A 22227-nucleotide genomic window follows, 5' to 3' on the forward strand; every position below is an offset into this window, starting at 1 on the left:
CACAATATATATTGTATTCCCTCTTAAGTGTTTTCCCCATCACTAAGCACCTGCAGTATAGTAACTGTCTGAGCTAGAAGTAGCCAGTAGGCTTTTTTTAATCATCTGTGCACACCTGTGCACTTGTACAGTTTCTCTTGAAGGAATATAATAAACTTGTATTTACAACATATTCTGGAAAAGAATTCCCTGTCTCCAATATATATTACTTAAATTGCCCCTACTATTTCCACAATAACCAAATTTGCTTTGAGTCTGAAGTTCAGATCCAAGTGACTTGCCAAGCATCTTGAAAGTTTGTTTTAAAAGGTCCCTGATTTTTGAGGCAAGTGCATTAATTTATCTATGCTGCTGTCTGTCAGACTACAACCATTATGGCTTGACAAGAAAATAATTGATTTTAGAATTGGTGATGTGTTCTCCACTCTACCAATGCTCCTCTAGTAGCTAGAGTAGCACACACCAAATGAATATTTTCTGCAGAACAAAAGTGTATTTACCCCATATGCTATCACTGAACTTCACAGACAGATTCTTGTTCACTGTCCCTTCCAGATGTCTCAGCAAGGGACTTTAAAGTGTGTAGTCTAGCCTGTGTTCCCCATTCATTCTTCAAGCTTCCATGGGTATTTGAATTGGATGCACTAATTTATTTCAGATGTAAAAGTATCAGCACTATGCTTTGTCTTCCTTTTTTATCACACTACATTACATGGAAATATAATTTGGGCAAAGTAATATTTTTTAATTTCTTTTTTTGTTGTCCATAGAGGAAGGCTCCCATGAAGTAGACAAGCACAGTTTTTAAACTGGAAAATCCTTATCAGATTAGCCAAAGGTCTAAGAATTATCAGCATTTTTTAATTATTACTGCCTATTAGCAGGGTATGCAGGCTCTTACATAATCTGGCACTGAAGTTCCTGGCATTATGGTCACAATCTCAGCAGCTCTATGTTCCCTTCATTCAAGTATTTAAAGTTTTGTAAAGTTAGAGGTAATATGGTCATGGTACCTTTGTCTCCATTAATCCAAATAATATATCGGAACAGGACAATATTCACCAGGAACAACTTAAGTGTTAAATTTCTGACCTGAAAAATTTTTAAGTTCCAGGTGTCAGTTATTTAGGTTGGTAGAAGCCAGAAATAGAAAACTCTTTTTAATAGAAAAACATTTCTTTGTAAGTGTCGGAGAATGTGGCAATAGATGTTTTATGCTAGCCTTGGAGCTAGGTGAACCGCAAATACAAACTTCTTAAATAGTGTCCCAAAATGCTGATTTATCACACTTAACCAAATGTACCTAAAGCTAAATTAACATAAACCTCTACCCTAAACCTAGACTCTAAAAGAATGAATGTCAGATCTGTGACCTATTGCCAAGAATTAGTCTTTCTTTTATCCACTGACTGTGAATTCAAATACAGAAACATATTGGCACTCCTATGACACACTCTAACCCTAATGACACTAATTCATAGCTAAATACATGAGTTTGTACAACAATAATCACAGAGTGTTTTTTGTGTCTGCAAAAATCACTTTGCAGCTCAGAAAGCATTATTCTGGAAATGACCACATGGTACAATCAACCTCATTTTCTGTCCCTCTCTGTCACACTGAGTCAGGCTGTGTTTGTATAAACTCAGACTCAAGCAAAGTAATTAAGTATTTTGGGAAATATTTCTCTTGAGCCTAACTGGATTTGGTTCCTCCCTCCCATAAAACAGGAATAACAGGAAACTAATCAATTATAGTAATAATAATAAGAAAAAATCAACCACACCTAGGAAAAGATGTCAAACTCTGTATACATCTACTTTATTAAAAAATGCAGATCTAGACATATTTGCCTAAGTAATTGTACACAACTGAAAAAAACTCTTGTAGAATTAATTCTAGCTTTGTTTGATGGTAGAAATATAGCTATTAGGCTTTTTTTGCACAACACATATAGCTGAATTATATTAAACAGTTTGCAACAGTTGATAAAAGTCATTATCATTTTTCATTGCCTCTGCTTCTTCCATGTATTGTAGCCACACATTTTTAAGCACAAATAATTCTGAAAACATTGGCTAACTGAAATGACCTGAATAATGGCCAAGTCAATAGTGTGAACTGAATAATTGTTCAATTTAGCATGTATTTCTATTTAGGCTCTTCAATCAATAATATATCTGTGATTTTTAAAAAAAGGAAAAAAAGAAAAAATAATCTACCTCATAGATTAATGAAAATGGAAGTCCTACTAGACATGTCTAGAGTTGCATTATCAGGGTCACCAAGAAATCTATTTCACTTGTGCAATAAGCGTGAAACATTTTATTCAGCACCTTTCAGCTGTTCATTGTTTTTCAAATAAAACAAAATAGAAAAGAGACCCTTAAGGTCTCCACTCACAAAAATATGGCATTGTCAGTAGGTGTGGACCTACCTTAACAATTGTCTTAATTTGTCCCATGTATTAGATTGGGTTTCCTTTCATTTAAAAATGTAAATATTAAATCCCTCAGTTGGTGAAAAAAGAGAGAGAGGTTCTTCAAAGGACACTTCAGAGAAATTATCCTGGAACAGATTCAGTTCCTTGTGCAGATGCCTTTCTCTTTCTATAGAGTCATGGAATCATTAAGGCTGGAAAAGACCGCTAAGTCCAACCTTTGACCAAACCATCACTATTGTCAACTAAACCACAGCACTAAATGCCACATCCACTTATTTCTTCACCACTTTAAGGAATAGTAGCTCCACCCTGGTCAGTCCATCCCAATGCTTGACAACCCTTTCAGAGAAGAAACTCTTTCTGAATTGACTATGATTGATTATGGAGGAAGCCTGAACAGCTGGCTTAAATTAAATGTCCAGCTTGGCAAATTTCAGAGGCAAGAGAAGTGAGTCCCAGTCCAGGTATAGGTATGGGACTGAGGGTCCTCATTTTACATCCTGTCCCATTAGCCCTTTACTCCAACAGCAATTGTACTGACATTATATTGGTACTGATCAGAATGAGTAAGGAGGCCAGAATTTGGATTGAAGTGTTTAAAAATCGTTGCAGAGGAGTCCTTGGGAAAACTCTAGTTTTATACAGGTCAGTAGCAATTCTTGCCTGATAGTGCCAAGAGGCAACGCAGAGTTATGCTGCCCATAACCCTACCTTGTGTCTAAGCAGTGCATTTCAGCCCCTGGGTAGTAACAATAGCAGATGCTTATTATATTTAATTATTAACCATCAGCTCTTTGAACTTATCACCTTAGTCTCTCAGCACCTGCATGATGGATGGCAAAATTCCCATAATTTCAACTTCCATCAGTCAGTAAGTAAAAGGTGAGCATCTGCTAGTGCTCACCAACCCCTCAGGATATATTCGGCTATCATTATGATTGCTCCTAATGGTGTTTTACACAAAATAAGTTAGGGTGAAAAAGGCATGCTAGGTTATTTTACACATATACAATGTCAAAGCATTTATTGCCCTGCATATAGCAAATTTTAAATATAAATAGATAATACCAGTAGTACATTTATTATTAAATTCAATATTTATGCAGTGACATAAATTTAAATGTCCCTTTAAATGCTTCTGTATTTTAGAATTGGTCAGAGGCCTTAGTTAAAGAAAAGAAGGAAAAGAGGGGAAGCTGTGAGGAAGCTCTGCTTTACCCTACCTACCACTGGGTTTTTTGCACTTAAAGGTAAGTCCACACCACAAAGTGAAAATATCATCTTTGAAACTGTAAGCAAACAAGGTAAGTTCTCATTGTGACATTAAGAAAGCTGGTAGATTCTGCTCAAAGGCAGAATTGACTGAAATGTAGAACCTATGAACATGGATAGCCTTCAGGACTCAGGTTGCTAATACAACTCTATTGGCATCTAATGCATATTCTCTGCATCAGTGCACCCCCTTAGGTCAGAATACCTGCACCTTCCCTCACTGTGCCACAACGAGGAGTTTGGAAGGTGCTTACAGCAGCAGTCAAAGAATCTCTTCCAGCCATCCCCTGAGCTGAGTCACAGGGGAAATTTGACTATTATGTGCAATGCATTAGTAATTTCATAATTTAAAATCAGATTTTCTCTCAAAGTATTTTCATAAATTAGGCCAGAATAATGAAGCAGTTTGCATCAGAGTCCTCTGGGAAACTTTCAAGGCAACTACTGCCACATTCTCTCCCAAGGCTACATCCCTGAAGAGATCTCATTGCTGAGAGAATACCATATTCCCTTTGCCTCATACATGATGTGAAAATTATCTCGAAAGTCACATTACTGATGTCTTATAGGTCTTGGTAATGGAGCTTGGAATTCATGTGAGACCAGTGCAAAATGTTGATGCAATAGCACACCAATAAACAAAAAGTGTTCTAAACATCTGGTGACTTGTGAAGAATCCCTCCCCTTCATGCCTGGCAAAATGGGAATAAAATGGCCACTTAAAATCTGAGCAATAACCTTTGAATATTGCACATAGGTCATGGCTGGGTATAGAACAGAATTGTGTAATCTATTCCTGGTGCACAGCTGGCATACAGGCAGGGGTGCAAACACACATACACATCACAGATCAAAGCTGAAGGCACATTTTGGAAAGACAAAAGTGCAGTATAAGGAAAGCAATTTCCCAGACAAAGTCCTCTGGTAGTAGGCATATAAATAATGAAATCCCTATGGCTGTCCACCAGACATGAAGTTAGGTACAATTTATGTTGAAAATTTATTATTGTTGAAGAACAGACTTAACATTTTAAATGCTTTCATAAGTATAATTGAAATTATGTTATTTCAATTATAATGTAATTATAATTGTTATATATGTTTTCCATATACATCCAGGCATTGTTAAATGCCTGGACGTATATGGAAAACATTATTTTTACATTCATAAGCATATGAAAAAAGTATTTTTCCAATTTATTAATTGGGAACTATCGTAAGTGATACAACTGTTTATGGCTTTTATACCCACTATAAACAAAAAAAATTACAAATTCAGAAAGTGAGGAGGCAGCATAAGTGTTTTTTGAAGTGCTAAGATGTTTGGAAACCAGTTAATAAAATTGTGACTACAGTAAGGACCTTCTTCAAAGAGGCAAAAGGAAATCTCAGTATTTGAAAGACTCTTACATTCCCTGTTTTTTGGGGCCAATCTCCTTCAGTTTCAGGAAGAGCTGAATGAATCTCCAGTGGAGCTCCTCTCTCCTGTTCAAGGATGCCTCAGCAAGACAGGGGGCCTTTTGCAGAATAGTTTCCTTGAGGGATCCCTGACTGTGAAATTTCTGGTCTGTGCCTTGATAATTGTGAATTTCTTCATCTCTAACAATTTTTTTCAACAGCCACTGAAAGAGGAAAAGAGGATGTTTCAAAGCCTTTGTTGACATTTTAGAAGTTCCCTACTAGTTACAGCTTAATTAAATTTATGACAATGTTTAAGTTATGATATGGTCTTTCAGAAGTAATTTGAGGGTAATTTCCATTGTTTGCACAAATGTCTCAGGCAAGACAGGCAATTAAAATAGAGATTGTACCACAACAGTAAAATTACATATCTGAGATCTTCTGAATATCTAATAGGGTTATTTTTATCAGATATATCTTCTGAAACTCTATAAAAGATGTTCATTTACTCTCCTTGGTTACCCCACATTTCAGCCAAATATGAAAATCCCCTGTAAAAGTATTACATGCTGCAAAACCCCTGACAAATATCTGTCTTAAATGATAAATACATCCAAATCTTAATTAATTTTATTCAAAACAATATAAGTGAAACTGAGATTTTTCTCAAATTCACTTTTCTATTTTTTAGCATAAAATCAAAAATGTTTTCTTGTTCTACAGCATTTCAGTCACTCTTTGTCTTGCTTCTTACAAAAAAAGCTGAATGCAAACGTTGGCTTTTGTGTTCTATGATGTGGTCCATGCATTTTAGAACACCAAATCTGGGAGTTTTCAGAATATGCTAATTTTATAAACTTATTTTGCCTGTGTTGCTTAATTCTCTGAAGATCCCCAAGCAATCCAGCTGTAATCTCCAAACGAACAACAGTGAATCTAAATTTTTCTAGAGTACTGTTTTATGCTGGTAGATATCACACACTAACCAAGGGTATATAGATAGATTTGCAGTTTAAAATTTAATAGATTTTTTTTTTCAGGTCTGTCTGTATGATTTAAAATGATCATTTTTTTCCAGCAGTTTTTCTACTCATCTTGCCCAGCTACTGCTGAGTCAGGGAGTTCAGACTGTTTAATTGAAAATGGAGTGACAAGTCTTTACAGCCAGATCAAAACCCAAAAAGGATCAATGGATAGATATCATTTGACTTAATTTAGAAAGATGTTCCAAAAGTTTTATTTATATTCAAATATGTGTATTTATTAAAATAATTTAAAACTCCCTCCCAAATCCTGTTATCACACAATCTTAGCTAAGCATAGACATGGAGAGTTTTATCCTGTTTTGCCTAATTGCCTTTTTTTTCCCTTGGTTTTTCTGGCCTTATTTTTAGAAAAATGATTATTTTATGCTAAGAAACATTTTTCGTTAAAAAATGTAAAATCTCTCCAACTTACTTAAAGTGGCAACAAAGCAGCAGCACACTAGGGCTGGGGGGTCATGCAAGAATTGAAACGAGGTCCTTCCTCAGTCAACTGCTGTCCATGTTTGCCTTTTTTCAAAGCCAACAGCCTGGGAGCATCCCTGGTCCCACAGTGGCAGCCCATTCAGTAGGTCACCACTGAACTGCAGAACGCCCCATGCGCTCTCTGTGTGTACTGACAACCCCTCACTGCCATCCAGTCAAGACATCTGGGCCTTAGGCCCTTGAGAAGAGTCAAAATTAGGCAGTCTGAGTCTTACCATGCTGGCACAGTTAGCAGAGATGGTGTTTTCTGTCCTTCTGGTATTGTGGAAAAGGGTTCAAATGAGACTGTGAAAAGGATGCAGAAAGACATTTAGGTTTGTAAGAAACAAAGAAAGAGAAAGGTTGCAATTGGAGGAAAGTGAAGCCAGATTTCCCTTCATTTACAAGAAAAGCCTTCTCCATACAGATTATCTTGACCTCACCATCTGAGAACCGACAGAAAGTGAGAGCATCATTGTCCTATTTTTAAACAGTAGAGTGAGATTACAAGGTAACAAAATAAATAAATCAAATGTCATTAACAATATTAAATGCTATTTTTTTAGAGTTGTGGCACTTTGTATTATAGAAATACAGATGTGGCCGCCCTAGTCAATAAAATTGTAGATATGATTTCCTGTGCATAAATTTTCTACCATTTATCAAACTCTTATCTGACTTCTGTTCCCTCATGAAATAATAAAACAAAAGAGGAAATGTGAAAAGAAGAGAAATTGTACTTTTGTGTCTATATACAGCAGAGCATTGCCTTGATTCTTCTATGGGTTCTTCTAATGCAAAACCCTGAGGCATCTTAGCAACTAGAATGAAAAGAACATGTTTTCCTAGGTCTATTTATGAGTGCAACAGGACTTCACTAATTTGTACCCATGCAAGGGAATACATAGGAAACAATAGCGTAAGTGAACACTTTGTAGACCAGAATTTTATTCATTTATTTTCTAATTGTCATTTGTTTTTATGTATTTGCAGCAATACATCATTATACTGTTGCTGTTATTTATCTTGATACTGTTGCTACCTTAGTGAAAATCAGTTTTGAATAAAACCACAAACCTAAAGCGTTATTCTCATTAAAGGGATATATTGGTGCCTAGAAATAGATAAAGATTAATAAGTGAAGGAATCTTTTCTACAGCATAGGTCACTTTTGCAAAGTCATTAGGAAAATGAATGTTCAAAAGTAAGTTGTTCAGATGCCAAACACACTAATAAATGCTTTAGAGAATGGCATGTAAAATGGTGTCCTAATAATGATGTTGAGCCTCAATAAATCTCTGTTTCTAAGTCTTTACTGGGATACAAGAAAGTGATGGGTAATGTTTTAGGCTGGAAGTGCGCTTCCTCAAAACACAATTTATTTTAAGCAGTATCTACTCATATGTGATATATACTACTCATATACCCAACTAGTGAAATATTATAGTGGTTCCCACTTTGACCAACAGCTAGCACATCCAGTCAACAATAATTAAGTTTAGCAAAAATTATTTAGGTACTGAATCCTTTTGCTCAATGATTATAGACTTTGCACCCAAATTTGTACTGCAGTTACTTTTATATGAAGCAGAAAGAGTTAAATGTAGTGCTAATCCCCCAAACTGCTCTGAGCAGCATAAGCTCATCTTGGCTCTTAAGAGTGAGTCCAAACAACTGTACAATCCATGTCCAGCAAACTTAAGAGACCTGCTCTTCCTTGCTCTATTAGCCCAGGTTACCACCTTTGTTCACTGCAGCTAAAGCTGACATGCACCCCTATAATTTGGAGTGATTTAGAAAGTGGTATATATTTGCCATTTTTAACTCTTGTATGGGCACAGTTGCCTCTGTCCATTTGAGGGCAATAACCTCTTTATCATTTCACCAGTGGCCACCTGAAGACACCCTTTAAGGTATGCAAGTCCATAAAAACTCTTTCAATATAGCTTTCTATATTTTATGCATATTTAATCATGTCTGAAGGCTATTGAAAACTGAAAAATTTTTCAGCAAAGCATTTTATTCAACACATGCTACATTTTTTCCCATAATCCTGTAAGTCAGAGAGCCTGGACAACATGACTTCTGTAAAAAGACTTAGCGGGCCTTGAAAATTATTTTTTCCTTTTTCCTTTTTTTTTCAGTCAGACAGCTCAAATGAAAGTAAATTCTATAAAGGCTGAATATTTATGGGTTTAATAATGACAAACAGAAATATCATCTCAAGGAAAAAGTATCAGTTTTTGTTTGAAATCAGTCCAAGTTAATATTTACAACTTCAGAATGAACTTTAAAAGATTTGACATTGTAGAAATCAGATTGATTTTCCAAACTGTTGCAGTCAAAAATCAAGAATTTGCTTGACTGAAGAAGGCATAAATTAAACCCTGAAATTTCTGCTAGCTGAAATGCTAGCAAGAACTCTAAATAGTCTCTTGTATGGAGATGTTCTGTCCATATTTTATCTTCTTTCAGACACTCCCGTAGACACTATAGCACTTAAAGACCAAATGCCTACTCCTGGACCATTCTTCATTCTCTACATTTCTTTTTTAAATTCAGCTAGAAAATTTAAATTCAAAAGAAAAATAAGATCATTTAGTCAACTGCAGGGTATCAAAGGTCATTGGATATACAGAATTTGTTCTTACATGGATTGTAATAATTTGCATTTGGCTAAAATCTAAGTTCTGTCTAAAAGTTATCTTCTACTAAATGTACGCTCAGTCTGAACTGAATGACATCTTGTCATGGTTTAGCCCCAGGTGGCAGCACAGCCCCACACAGCCACTCGTTCACTCCCCCTCCATGGGATGGGGGAGAGAATCAGGAGCAAAATTGGGAAACTCATGGGTTGAGATACAGCGAGTTTAATAGTAAAGCAAAACACACATGCACAAGCAAAGCAAAGTAAGAAGCTAATTCACCACCTCCTATGGGCAGGCAGGTGTTCAGCCATCTCCAGGAGACAAGGGCACCTTTATGTGTAGTGATTATTACAGGGAAACAAACACCATCCCTACAAATGATCCCCTTCCTTCTTCTTCCTTATAGTTTAGATGGTGAGCATGACACATATGTTATGGGATATCTCCTTGGTCTGTTGGGGTCAAGTCTCCTTCCATGTCCTTGTGCACCCTCAGACCTCTTGCTGGTGGGATGGGGTGAGCAGCAGAAAAGTCTTTGGCTCTGTGTAATCACATGGCTGGGTTATCAACACTTTTTCCAGCACAAATCCAAAACACAAACCCATACTAGCTACTCTGAAGGAAATGAACCCTGTCCCAGCCAAAACCAGCATACAACTACAGATGGAGAATCTGCTTGGCAGTTTCCTCCCATGATTAATGCTCTGTGCTTAACTTCTTAGCATCTGCCTGGCAGAATAAGCCACCGGTTCTTGTAACACATCTGCTTTCTGAATGTCATATTTTCTCCCTTGGAAGAGTGTTATCCACCGTAGCATCTTTCCTGTGATAAATTACTAAGTGAAAGCTCTAAAGTTCACATGATGGGGACTTCTCCGGTTTTCAAAGCAGTTCTGTGGCTCCTTCTAAACACTTACTAATTTTTAAAGCTGTCTAGAAGCATCCAGTCTTAGCTTCCTCAGTGCATGTGAGCTATCTATTAGCCAGCTGCTTATGCACTTTGGAACCATATCTTTATTGTGCACTGCCCGTGGGTATTAGGAAATCATAGTCTGCTCCAGATCACCACTTCCCAAGTCTCACCAAACTTCCTTGTCCTTCAAGATGTAATTTTAAAAACAAGCTCCTGTATTTTTGGAGTTCACTAGAGTAACAATGTACCCAGTTTACCAGCCATTGAATGACCTGCTCTTACCATTATTTCTCTTCTCACTCTACCCTTTACCATTAGCACTAACATAGTAGCACACCACTTTCAAAGAGATATTTTACACTGACACTTATTTTTTGAAGATCTGTTAGTCATGTAGTTTAAACTTATATCTTATTGACTCCTTGTATTGTGTTAGGTTCTTTAGTCAGATAAAAGGAGGTAGATGCTTGTGCACATTATCAGGATAAACATGTATACCGTTTTCAAACACAGTTAAAATGTTATCACATAAATAATTTTATTTTGAGACCAACTACGTAAACCACAATCTTGACTACCATTAATTATGTTCTTAGTTTTAAATACTTTTGAACTACTTAATTTACTACCTACTTCACTAGGTACTCACATCTTTTCCATTATTTTTCTGCACATGGTGACACATAGTATCAACAATCTTGGATATTCAACATCTTACAAGGATTTCTGTATTTAAAAAAATATTAATACTGTCAGTCCTCAGACATTCTTAGAGGTGCAGACATCTTTAAAATGTTCCTTTGCAATGAATGAGCCAGAAAACAAGTCTGCTATATTATACTTTTTTTGTTACAGACACTCAGATTTATTGAACACCTATGTCTTCTCTGTCTCCTTACTAATAATGTTGTCATTTCATTTATTTTAAAAAGAGGATACATGTTTGTTTCTTCCTCTTGAACAGCTTCTTTCTTTACCAGCTATTGCTGTGGAGCCCTGTATTCCCGATACATATTTTCAACCTTGACTGTAGTTATTTCATTTAGAAAAGCTATTTTTCAGTGTCTTTATCTTCCTTAAGTTTCTCCATAATTTTTCATGCTTTCTGTTTAATATCACTCTTTTGGACTATAATCTCTTTAGATAATACACAGAGGTTATACAGAAACGTATATCTGCTCTCATTAGCCTATGAGTGGCTCTCATATTAGCTACTTCCTTTCATTATACCAGCCATCAGTGGCATAATGAAGTGAAAAGCCTTTGTAGGACTAGGTGTGTGTCCTCACAGCTGGGAGGAATTATCAGAGATGGAAGAAAAGATGTAGAGACAAAAAGCAATATTCCTCTTCTTTTGTCCACTTCCTTCACATGCACACTTTCTCCTGAGTCCAGGAGAGAACTCTCAGGGAACCAGATTCCTCTGGAGTTTTGAATTTTTCAGGTAGGTCCCTGGAGCCTAGAGAATCTTCTCTTTCCTTCTTCATCTGAGGCTGGCATCTTTTTCTTCCTGAATCTAATACACCTCTTACTTGAGTTCTTGAACTGAAATTTTCTGAACTCTAAAACCAAATCATGTGCTAAATTGTGGGTCATACCTTTTATAGCAAAAAAATACTCTACCAGTGTTCAGAAGTCCATTTCCACAAAAAGTTTGTAGTTCAATCACGTGGATAAATTATCAATCTTTCTTTTTCATCTGTATGCAGCTGAAATCTAGTCCAAGCCTCTCCCATTACATCCATTACACCAGGGAACTTTTGTTTTCCTTCTTAATGGGAAATCACACAATAATGATGTTTAAATTTGGTGTAAGCATCTTCTCTTAGGAATAACCAGTCTTTTTGAAGCATTTCATTACTTGAAGAACTATAAGAAAATAATTCAAACATCTATAAATATCCTATTGTTTTTGATTTGATGTCATTTTGGCAAAAAGAATGGATGTTTTCCTCATGCAACATATGCTCAGGACAATATTAATAATACATTATTAATGAGGATTTCTGCTTGTGAACATTGGTGTTTGTTCAAGATAAGAGTTCAAGAACCACCGCATATTTCTGAATAAATATTCACTTTGTCTAGAGCTGATATACAAATCTCTTTTATGACATCTGTCTAAATTCTGGTCAAATTCACTAAATTTGAAGACTATAGATCACTGGAGAAAGTCCTGCTTAAAATGGAAAAGTACTAAAATACTTCAAAATAATCGTAACTTGATGTCTTCATGACATTACATAAAATTACATCTGGATAATATTTTATAGTAGCTGTATTGCAATATTCTGACTTTGCATGCATAACTTAGCACTATAATATGACATACAACACGTAGGCACACAACCATGCTAAATTATTCTTGACATTCACTACTGTTATTCAATCTCTCCCTGTCACATCTCTCCTGGCTTTGACAGGTTCTACTTTGATGTTACAAAAAACTGAAGAGATTGGTAGGACACAGCAAATTCAGAGCATCAACAGATTGTCTAAGGACAATCAGTGTGGACATGTCAGTGTGGAGCACAGGGTGAAATATGTATAATATAGAGTACAAAAGACTGCATATATCCTCCCTGAATTTAGAAAACTTAACACACATAAAACAATACAGCTATAAGATCTTGCATGTCTGTGACTGTCCAAGGGCTTCTCAAGTGGATGTTCTCTATATGCTGTCCCAGTCTGATACTACAGCAGGCAGGAATATTAAAGTGCTTGTATTTAATTTTAGTTATGCAGACCTTTTCAATAACTCTGCATTGGGATTAGTGAACAATTACAGTTCCATTTAGTGAATTTCCTCCTTAGTTGGCATTACAACAAAGGATGGAAACCTTGAGGTATTTTGACACAGAGGCTGTAGTTTCAAGGTTTTTGACAGCTAGTCTTGGCATTTTAGTGACACTACCTGGAGTTAGATATAAACTTCAGGTGGGAACATCAGAGAGATTCAGAGATGATTTGCCACTTGCTAAGAAAAGCCTTTTGTCCAACAAGAGACACATTTTATATAATAATAAAAAAAAATACAAAAATATTGTGCTATATCAAACAATGGCTTAATTTTAGCAGTTCTATTAACAACAAGGGAGTTAATCAATGTCTTTTTGAACACCCAATAGTTGCTTAAGAAAGACTGTCAGGTTGGAAAAGTCAGTAACATATTTGAACCAAAAGTGCTGGGATAAGGCCTCACTTTCTGAAGCCCACTTAGATATAGATAGCAATCTTTCTGTGGCACTGTGAAGCTGAGGAAATTTCTTTCTCTGCCCTAAACTCCAAACCCTGGGCACAATTCCTCCTAGTATTGCTCCCTACTGATGGCCTCTATCAAGGCTTTTATTCACTGCCTTCTGAACCAGCCGAGGTATTTTCTGAGAGCACTGGAAGTCAAGAGACAAATTTATCTCTACAACTATAATATTTTTTCAAAGAGTGTTTAGTTTACTGATACAATGAACACAAAAAAAGGTAAAATGTGTGCTAATTACCAGAGTAAAAGAGCATCAACTCCCATTATTCACTGTGTGAGAGTTTACAGAGGATTCAAAATGTCTATGCAGACACTTTTTATTGAAAATCTTTCAGCCACCCATAAAACACTAATTTCTGTAGTTTTGTCTCCCATTACCTAGGTCCCCACCTTTGATGCAATCCCTTGTACTTTTATGCCTTATAAAAATTTTAAGCACCTTGGGGCACAAATAAGTCAGTTTAATTTGTCTGTATAGCACCATTCTTTCCTAAGGCATTAAATGAATAATATATGGTAATTTATAATGAAGGTATTTGCAAGTCAGAGGGCTTGACAGCAAGCCAGTGAATTGAAAATCAAGCAAAGTTAAATAAACCTTTTAAACAGGGTGGTCTTAGTGGGCAAGATACATTTCTTATTTATAAATATTTGGTATGAGAACTCTGTCCCTTGGCAAAGTACTTGTTCCAAAGATGGGAAAGCTGGCTGAACCTCCTGAGCATACATGGTGTTTCCTGCATGTACTGCAGAGCACACCTAGGCTAACTAGACCAGCAAGTGCATCCTTCAGAGCAATACCTGAAACTGCCACATTTAAGCTCCAGAACTGGAAAGAAAACAGAAACAACAAGAGAATGGTCACAATCATTTTTGCTTACCTTTTCTATGAGAAACTGTAGAATCAGAGAGTGGCCTGGGTTAAAAGGGACTTTAAAGATTATCTTATACCAAGCCCTGTGTTGTGGGCAGAAACTCCTTGCGCTAGACCAGGTTGCTCAGAGATCTATCCAACCTGGTCTTCAACACTTTCCAGAATGTGGCATCCAAAACTTCCCTGCACAACCTGTTCCTGTGCCTACCCACCCTTGCAGTAAAGAATTTTTTCCTAATATCTAATCTAAATTTACCCCTTGCAGCTTGGAGCCATTGTCCTGTCAGCTGCCCACGCTGCTTTTGGTGCAGCCCAGGACACCTTTGGCTTTCTGGGCTGTGAGTGCACATGGCCAGGTCATGTCCAGCCTCTCATCCACCAGCACCCCCAGGTTCTTCTGGGCAGGGCTGGTCTCTGTCTGTTTATCCCCCAACCTGTAACATTTGCACAGGTAATGTGATGCATATTAAACACTCCTTTAGCACTTATTTATCAAACCTATGTTACAAACAATCTGATAAAATACATTTCCTCAGCAGCATATCAATATTAACATGCCTCTTTCAGACTTTCTTCCTATTCTTCTGACTATATTTCAGCAGACAACTTGTGTTTTAAAGCATGACAAGACAAAGTTCCAGACTTTCTATTGAAAAAGCACTAGATTTGTTGCAGAGTCCCTGTGTACAGTTCATACTCAAAAACTCCCATGTATCCAGAAAGCATGTCCCATGGAACTGATGAGCCATGTGAAGGGGCCATTTGTCCTGGATTTTCGGACACCAAATAGCCTAGTCAAACCCATAAATTTTGATTTTAAGTACTTTAGGGCAAAAATCTGTCATTTTAATTTGTTGAGAAACCACCATTCTTTCCTAAGGCAAGGTGTGAATAATACATGACAACTTAAAAAGGAGCTGTTTGCTACTGTTACTGCTCCTGCAAAACCTCTAGATTCTCAGACAAATGACCGAAGAATCCTTAATGCACTCAGGCTATATTTTTAGGTGCAAGAAGAGGATATATACTTTAAAATCTGAACTTAGTACAAGCTACATATTCAGTGTTACCAACTGAAAATTCAGTCTCAGTGTATTTGCTACTCTATTTAAAGTTATGGCTTGTTTGGGCAAAAAATGTTGCAGTTTTCCCTTTAGTTTCTTATAAAGTGCCTAAATCCTACTTAAAGCAATCTATTATATATCTAAGTGTTTCCATAATTAATCTTCCTAGTTACAAAGGAAATAAAAATAAAAAACTTCAAAAAACCCCAAAGAAACTAAATAGACTGAGAAAAAAGAAAGAAAAACCAACAAACAAACAAGAAACAAAACCAAAATCCCCAACCCTGAAAATAAGAATTGTATTAAGTTAATTGATTAAAAACTAGAATAATATATTGGCTTCTTAAATGTCTTCATTTTTTATATTTCTTCAGAAACCATCAAGTTATTATGTGAAGGTACATTGCCAAACCAAGGCATAAATGTGACATGTAGAAATTTTCATAGTGTACCAATGGTAATGCTGTAACTTGTAGATATTGGTGAAAACAGGTTACTAGAACAAGATGTATCTGTGGAGTTTTATACATGTGTTTCTTCTAGAACACTGCTGGTTTTTAAAAATGAGCTATTAATTATTATTATTATTGTTATTGTTGTTATTATTACAATGATGGTGATGTTAATGATTAATCATTATTAATAATATGGATGTAATGTGGAATTGCAGAATAAGGAGTACTGCATATTGGAATACACATAAAAATAGATACAAACAGACCCCAGAGTAAGTAGAAAGAAATCATCACCATCAACATCATTTCGACTCTGGCAAAGAAGAGGAAGAATCCCAACAATTAACCTAGTTCTCCTGGTGAAGAGCTTTAAGTACTGACTGCTCATAATGAAACTTTCCTTTTCTTTAGGAGCATGGGAAGAACACCAGAACAAGACCAGAGAGACAATCATTGGGAAGGTTTTGTGCATTAGTTTTACTTGTCTTCCTACATTAATGACGATAGAAATGGGATAATTCAGTGTGTCGAGGAGCTGCATTTCGCATCATCTTTCTTGGGCTTTATTTCTCTCTTTCATTTTGTTGCTTTCCTTTTTATAATACTTATTTTTATTATTATATTTTACTTTATTTCAGTTATTAAACTTTTCTTAGCCCACGGGTTTGAGGTCTTTTTAAACCAATTCTCCTCCACATCTCACAGAAGTGGGCAATGAGTGAGTTACTGCATAGTACTTAGCAGCCAGTTGGTGTTAAGTCACTACAACCAAGAACACTTGGAATAGCAGTGATCTGAAACACGCTGTAAAATTAAAGAGGATTGAAAACAAGCCTACTTTTAGGAAAGGTGTTAAGTTAGGAAAGCATATAGAAGTTGGGGGTTACTATTCTGCCTCTGTACTCTTTTATACAAGATAGCACATATGAAAGGTTTGTTTTGAAGCTGCAGTTGACAGCAGCAGGAAAAAATGAGGAGCAAGACAGAATGTACCAGCCTGCTGAATAAATTTCAAATCATGCTGGCTAGGTTAAACAATGGAGCCTCTGAAATGGACCCAAAAACGCAAGAGATGTCACACAGACCTGCCCACCACCACAGCTCACTCTCACAGCCAGCAAAACAGGAAAAGGGAAAGCAATGTGGAAGATAAACCTGAACAAGCTGGATAACACCAGAAGGCTGAGAAACAAGTTACCTGGCGGTTACCAAAGTCACTTTCAAGAGAATGCTTTAACATGGCTCCTAGTGATACATTTCTGAGATGTGTTACCAAACTCCTCTCCTTAATAATGATTTCCTTGCTTCTTGTGAAGATTCAAAAATTATGACTGGACAACTAAGGCAAATATCTAAGGAAGATGTTCAGTATTTCTGGGCAGAGACTTGAGGATTGTTAGTTGTTTGCCAACCATAAAGCTTGCTAATAGCAAATGCGTTACAGTTTGAGGATATTCCATCATGCTGATACAGAAGTTTATATTTCAATATAATACTGTAGAGGTATCTCAACACACTTATTAAAATTCAGTATTTTTAAAGATATATATAAATATACCTGTATGGAGAGTTCTGCTTTTTTACTCAGATTTTCTGTACACAAAGGCAAATATGTTTAATTTATTTCATTTTTGGTAAATGTGAGCAAAATCAGTTCGTTTCCTTTACCTATGCGAGGTTTAAAAAATGTTCAACATAAGGGAGTTACATGCTCAGTGTATGCAGGAAGCACCTGAACTTTAAAAGCTGAAACTTAACATATTGATACAGAAGATTAGTCTCCAGGCCAATATGCAAAAATCAAATATTCACACAATAAGATCAAAAATGTACTAAAATCAATTATGAAATGTGCTACTTTGCTACATGTAGCAAATTCATTTATTAATTCTGACTTTCCTAATTAGCTTGTAATAGTGTTGCTCTTTATTTGCATTCAGAATCACATGTATGACACTGATCTTGCATAGCAGTGCAGGTCTCCTTGGTGCATCATTTCACTGAAGCGTTTTTTGCTTCATAGTTATGGTACATGCTCCTAAGTAAACTGTAAATTCCAGCAACAGAGTTTGTGTTCTAACTTTAATTATCTTTCCTCCTTGACAAGAGCAAATCTGAGATTTGGAAGGCTTTGCATCCCTTAGAGCAGGTAGGCAGTTACTTCTGGGCACAACTGTGGCCTTTCATCATAAGTAGAATTATTAGATTCCACCACACCACTGCAGGCTTGGGGAACTGTAAAAATCTAAAGAAATATTTCATAGTGCAGGAGGAAAATTAACTTCTTACTCAAATGGGAAAGTAAGGATTTAAAAGATATGATTCTCACCGTCTTCCCTAAATACATAATAAGATGTAAAGCAGAGTGGTTTCATCTGAAATACTGAGATTCTTTTGTAGCTGCTGGAGCACAGAATTTTTACATATATAGTTAAAACAGATGAATAATTAACAGAGAGCATCTTGTCTAACACCAGCTTGTGCAAGGATGTGGCCAATGACACACAAGATGTTTGTGGCTGACAGAAATCGAAGCTCCTGCATTTTAGCCTAAGGAGTTTTTTTTTCACATCCTACCCTAAGCAGTGGCTTCTTCTCCAGCTCCAGCTCTATCGGATGTCCACATAGTCATTCCTTCCAGAAGATTTATACTAACCATGGCCTCAGGCAGGTGCACCTTTCCCTCACTGTGAAAAGGATATTTTCACCTTCTGTTCCCTTCCATTACACTTCCTATTTCTTTGAAATAGATTGGTCCCTGAAGGTTTGCTGCAGGTGCTGGTCTTCTATGCAGAGGTTTTGTGCATACTGGTTTTTTCTGATGTAATATCTGGTGTATACTATATGCTGGCTGTCAGAATACCATTCTTAAAAATACCATCTTATGACTACGTCTTCACAAAGGAAGTTTCTCACCTGCAATATACACTTTATCCCTAACAAGTAACTTCCAATCTATCCTTTTACAGGAGAGGTCTTTACAGGAGTACAGGAGTGAACAAACTTACTCGGGGAAAAAGGCAAGTGTTAGGAAATAAACTCTACTGTCCAGCAGGTGTCTATTTAGACAAATAAACAAGTAAACAAGTCTATGCTTGTGTCAACATTGCAAAGCAAGTTTTAGATGCATATAAAAATCACCCCACCATTTTTTTCCAAAACTGTCCTGGCTCACAATCATCTGTTAATTCAGTCTCGAGTGTCTTCATTCCATTTACACAATACAGGCCTTGTCACAGTGGGAAGTTCCCTAAAATAGTTTTTGTGTCTTTGGGCAAAAAAAAAAATAAAAGCCAGACAGTAGCAGAAAGAAAAAACTGTAAGCATTTAGTTTTCCTGCTGAGACAGAGATTATATGTCTGGTTTTCTAAATATCCAAATGAGACTAGACTAAAGCAACGGTGTTTTGAGACCTTCCTAATTTCACTTGATGCTTTCCAACTTACTTGCCTGATATCAATACTGAGTTTACCCCACTGGGTTTAATTTCACTCATTGTCATTTTTTGGGGGGGAAGTAGGCTGTAGTATTTACACTCTTGACTCTATTTCTGACTTTCTGATCCGTCCAAGGGTATGCATTGCAAATGGTTTCAGAAAAGGATTTGAATTCTGCATGCCATGGTTTCATGTTGTTTGTACAATGGTCTACATGCAAATGCATGAAATTTAGCCCACCCATAATTCTGTAACTATATACTAGACATACAAATAATAAAAAAATATATTAACGTTTTAGATAAAGCTGGCTTTAGTCATTTCCTTTTCCCAGAAGAGATGTCTAATAAATCTTGCCTTTTTAACAAAGGTAGTTCAAGACTTAATTCACTAATGTTTGAAAAATGCTGTGAGTTCCCTGTATTTTTATGTGTCCTGTTGGCTCACTTCTCACAGAGACTCAGTGTTGCCATAAACTGTATGTCCAGTCAATTGCAAACAGAAAGGCAGTCAAAAGAGCTGCGGCAGATACAGAACCTGTACTGAACTCTGGAACAACAAAACTTACTGAAATAAATAGTCCAAAGAGAGGGACAGGAATGGAAAGAAGACTAAAATCATGAGACAAGAGATAAGCTCATTCTCTATCCTCTTTCACTCTACAGATGAACATTTTCTTGACCACCTTTCTCCTCTTGCTTGCCATTTTTCTCTGAGATTTACTGGAACATTTTGATCCCTTTTCTTCAACCCACTGCCTCAGAATGCCATCAGGATCTTTTTGGGGAGCTAAGTAGGATGCTATTACTTAGACTCACTGGCATTTAAATCCCAACTTTGCCACTTGCTTGCTGGAAGGGCTGTTTTTCTTTCCTAGGCCATATTCATCTGGGCCAAATCCAAAGCTCATTGAAGTCGCTGACAATCTAGCCCTTGATTACAGAGGATTAGCCTCTGTGCACTCCATGGTGTTGCTAAAATTAGTTCAGTAGTGCCTGTAGAACCCTCTGGAAAAAAAAAAAAATAAATAGCTGTCCAAGGAGAAACTGGCATTACTGTTTTCTGGAGAGCTGATTGAAGATTTGGGGTTTTTTGTCATCAAACTAGGCATGCAACTGCAATGCCAGTGCAGAATGTTGTGCCAGTCCCAAGGCTGTGGAGAAAGAGCTTTGATCTCATTTCAGCTAACAGAGTTTACAATTTGTTTCATCAAAAGTATCTTGACAAACACATTACTGTTTATGGACCACTAATTACATGTCCCAGAGAAGAAAGACAGGTAGTAAGACAGGGCTTATCTCTCAGCACATACTAATGAGGCTGTTCTGCCTGCAGCTCCCTCTGGCCAGATGCTCTACTTGAATGGAGTCCCACTGGGATTCTTTGTGGGTGCAGTCACAAATAGTCAGTTGCAAAAATCATAGTTTAACTGTTATTGCTTGAGAAAACCAGTGAATACCAGAATTAAATGATACATTACTTTGTTGATGAGGTAGGATTCCACATCCCCCTCTAGCTTTTGCCTAAAGTCTAAACATTTAACATTTTTGGTACAGGTATATGGTAAGGTGTGTTCAAAAAGCAGTTGCAAAAAGGTTACTGAGACTGCAAAATTTTAGAGACCGTGCCCACTTACTTGTGGCTACAGCAGGCATCCCAGCAGGGTCTCAGATCTGTCTTAGCCAATAGATTTCATTCACATAGGATCAACATTGCCTCTCTCTGCAAAACAGATACGAGCATTGCATTGAACTCGTGCCACTCCTTGAAACATTTTAAAGGCTGCCAGGAAGCAGATTGACATAGGATGTTACCTGTCCATTTGCCCAGGAAAGTGAGAGGCATGGGTTCCCCTGCAGGTTTGGACTTGTCCAGAGAAAGGACAAGCGATTGTCACCTCCTCAAATGCTTCAAACACTATAGCATGGATTACTCAGTCTCAGCAGACTTCAAAAAGCCTTTGTCATCCATCAGAAGTGGCTTCGTCCTTCCCTACGTGCCAAGCAGTGCCGTTGTTTTGTAATGAACAACTTCCATCAGAGCGCACAATTTCTCATCCTGCCTGACTCTGCTGATCATTCTTGTAATTAAGTCTCTTTTGATTCTCTTTGGCAGCACACCATCTGCACAAGAAGGCACACCTGGAAAGCAGTTTTCCTCTGGTTTTTCTATCCTTGATTAAACTCTGTTTTAAAGCAGAGAACCTTAATCAAAAGAAGTGCCTGAGTGGAGGTATCTCTGCCTGTCTCGCTTTTGTCACAGATTCCCTCTGAAGTCTGCAGGATTTGGATTTGCATAACAATTTCCAAAAAGGTGTCCACAGTACAGGGGTAACATTTTCAGAGAAAAAATCCAATGGTATGAATTGTAGAGAAAATAACAGGGTACCATAGGCATTTAACTGGTATTAGTATTAATAAATTCCTATTGAATCTGTTATAAAAAATCTTTACTACTTGTAATGTTATTTTATGGCTCGCAAGAGTCTCATTCCTGAGTTCAAGAAAATGTGAAAGAAAATATTAATCTTTTAATGAAAAACAAATTTAAAATTATTCTACCCCCAAAATTTTAGGAACCAGAGGCCAGGTCAGTTCTGCATCTCATATGAGGCACAAAGTAGCTAGGCAGCATGAGAAAAAAAGGAGAAAGATATCTTTTGATCTGCTGTATTTGACAAGTGTGGGGTCCTGGCGGGGTGAAGATCAACGAAACTTTTACGTTGTTTATTCTGTTGAATCAAATGTCAGAAGGAAGGTCCACGTGGACTCAGATGTATGTAAAAACACACGTGTATTCCAAACAGGTGCCAGTGCATTTTCCCTGTCTGTTCCTGAACAAAACTACACCTCATTGCCAGCCTAAAATCAAGCCCCATGCTGGTGCTCCTAGCTTATTACAGTTCTCTAATGGCTTCTGGTAGAGTGTAACAAAGCTCTGAGCCCCTGTA

Source organism: Parus major, chromosome 2, assembly GCF_001522545.3.
Source record: "Parus major isolate Abel chromosome 2, Parus_major1.1, whole genome shotgun sequence".
NCBI classification, from domain to species: domain Eukaryota; kingdom Metazoa; phylum Chordata; class Aves; order Passeriformes; family Paridae; genus Parus; species Parus major.